General features: G+C 40.4%; 1 non-coding gene across 1 annotated transcript; it reads left to right on the forward strand.

Moving 5' to 3' along the window:
- Positions 1-1,871: 1,871 nt before the first annotated feature.
- On the forward strand, positions 1,872-1,990 carry LOC145406519 (5S ribosomal RNA). The gene has a single exon (XR_013898544.1). It is a non-coding gene; the product is annotated as a 5S ribosomal RNA (ribosomal RNA).
- Positions 1,991-3,029: the final 1,039 nt, after the last annotated feature.

Here is a 3,029-nt window from a genome sequence, read left to right on the forward strand (position 1 = left end):
AAAAAATAACCTCCAGACCTTGCCGTCCTTCTTTGTATCTACCACGTTTAGCACGGTTTGCTGTATGCCTGAGAATTAAACGCTTAGAAATTGTTTAAATCTATTCATCGGATCATTTACTGTTCTATCAGAAGCGGTGGAGAGGTAAAAAGTGGAAGACTTTACACTCATATCTTTACAATTATAATATGTGGTATAGTCTATATCCTTCCATAAAACCTTCTCAAGCTATACATTATTATCCTTCTAACAACACTACGGTTATGCGGACAGGAAAGAATCTTTCTTCTCAAGTAAAACACAGCAGAATTGTATCTCAGAATGGCATAGTATAACATGATATGAAAGTTATAGTATGTTATTGTTTTGTACTGATTTAATTTATCAAAGAATGTTATCTCGCTAAATAACATTATCATCAACAATCAGTGAAAATTTCTCAATGTCTCTTCTGGAGGGAGGGATCGGGGAAAAAGATGTGGAAAGAGAAGCAGCAAAAAGATTTATTAGCCCCATTCAAATTTCTTCCCTTCATCTTACAGGCCTGAAGATTCCGATCCCCCCCCAACACACACACACACACACACACACACACACACACACACACACACACACACAAAATGTGCTGTATAATATCTATGGAACTGAGATAATTCTTTCGACAGCTGTAATAATAATAATAAATATAATAATAATGATAATTATAATAATAATAATAATAATAATAATAATAATAAGTTCCATTATCGTACACTTCATCCATTCGCTTCTGCCATTCGTCACGTTCTTTTCTTCTTCAACCACCATATGTAGTTTTTTTCACATTTTAACTTCTTGGCAATCCACACCGCCTCCTACATTAATGGTCACTCATATTATATTCTTTTCAGCGCTATAGTTCTTCCCATATATTTGACCAGTGTATATGTGAACACTCATTTCTCCCCCTTCATCAATGCACTTCCTTCCTCCACTGCTGTCATTAGACATGATATTTCGTATCCTGTCCATTATATTCTACCAAATACATGGCTTAACTGTACCTTTTTTAATGCCTTTACTGTTAAATTTTTATACACAAGAAACTCAAGTCCTTCAGAAGTTTCATACCTATGCGTTACTTTGGACATTAACACGGTTTCATGGAGTCCTCATGCAACCCATGCACTGAGAATTCTTTTACATTTCGAAGCTTTCAAAGCATCAGTCCATTACTTCCCTGTCCGCTTTCCCGCTTTCCAGCTCCATTGCATATTTTCGTCTCTGTTTCTGCACCATGATACCTAAGTTCTTCCATCACTTTCAGACTCTCTCCATTCAACAACATGTTACACAGTGGGCACCCTCCTCTCTCAGCAGCTGTTAGTTTATAAAGTTATCTACTTTTAATTGGAGGCGATCATCTTCCATTTGCTTGGCGTAGTGCTGCCTACCTTTTCACAAGGTGACTCTACACTGTGTGAAAAACCTAATTGTTTCCTGTAATCCAGGAAACCACTAATGATGATGGGTGGTAACCATATCACCAAATGAGTAGGGGGGGGGGTTAGAGGTTTCTATGGTGATCATGTTAACTGGATGGAGAAACGCAAATGCGGCGACCATCCAGGAACGAAAACTCTACACTCTTCCCAGTGCCTCGCTGTGGAGAGGCGCTGTCCACCACAAGGGAACATTAGTGCACTGCATGGGATGGACCTACAGGGGCGATTGCTTGTCTTCGGTTGGTGGATCTGCTCGGCCAGTCCGTGATTACTATTACAGTAACTAGTTTCAGACGTCACTGGCGGCAGAGATACCCAAAGCTCTAAGTTTCCAGTTTCCACTTACTGATAACATACAACACAGCATCCTGCACATAAATTAAATCTGCCAACGGCCATACCACGTTGAGTACACCGCTTCCCGTCCGATCAGCGAAGTTAAGCAACGTTGGGTCTGGTTAGTACTTGGATGGGTGACCGCCTGGGAACACCAGATGCTGTTGGCATCCCTACGTGTCAAGTAGGGTTGGTGGAGGATTAGTGCCCCTCCCTGTAAAACAATTAACTCTAAGCCCTTGGCCACCCCGTTTGGGATACATGGCGTCTGGCAATGAATGAATGCAAAAAGTATCCCACATCTCTTTATTAATATTCTCTGCCTCTGCAACTCGTACTTTGATCTGTCTCATGGCTCATCCATATCCACCCTGAACAACCATGAGGATTCTGCAAATAATTATATCCCAGTGCTGATCATCGAACCACACAAACATCCGTCTACTCTTACATTTGCTTCTCCACATAGAAAGTTCTAGTATTAAGGTGTTAAACATCCACATCATAAATAAATAACATTACAGATCTCTGTTGTTTGCTGTCTTGTGCATAAGCCAGATTCGTAATGATCATTAACCAAGATCAAAAGATTACCAGGTCAACCCGAGGGTTTAGAAAATGAGTATCTTCCCACGCATGACGTCACGTGGCCTCCTGTCTCAGTTTACCACAGGCTGTTATCTTACTGAGATTTGGAGTATGCCGAATATTATGCAGTTTATGACTGTTTTTCTCCTATACTGATAAGAGGAAAACATTCATTACACAGACTTCCACGAGATGACTAGCTAAGAAATGGGCTTATTCATCTTTATGGCAGAAAATCTACGCCAAGAATGCAGGAATGTCGTCCGCATTTTCTGACATGAGGTGAACTGGGACGAGGTGATAAATGAGCACGATCCTTTGTAAGAAAACTACACCAACATTTTTATTAAAAGGAATGTTGTGAGTTGATATTCTTCAGAAGCATTACACACTGACAACATTACCACAGTGACAACACCAACACACTGAGGGCATCAACACGTCAATAACACTAACACACTGACAACATGAACAGATAACACTGACACACTGCCATCACCAACACTGACAACACTAAAACAAAGACAACATGACCACTGGCGTCACTGACGCTGACAACACCAATAACACCAACACTAACACAGTGACAACATAAACACACTGAGGTCAATAAGACTGTGA

Source organism: Coenobita brevimanus, chromosome 70 (assembly GCF_032717465.1).
Source record: "Coenobita brevimanus isolate Jiangsu-jjx chromosome 70, ASM3271746v2, whole genome shotgun sequence".
Classification (NCBI taxonomy): Eukaryota; Metazoa; Arthropoda; class Malacostraca; order Decapoda; family Coenobitidae; genus Coenobita; species Coenobita brevimanus.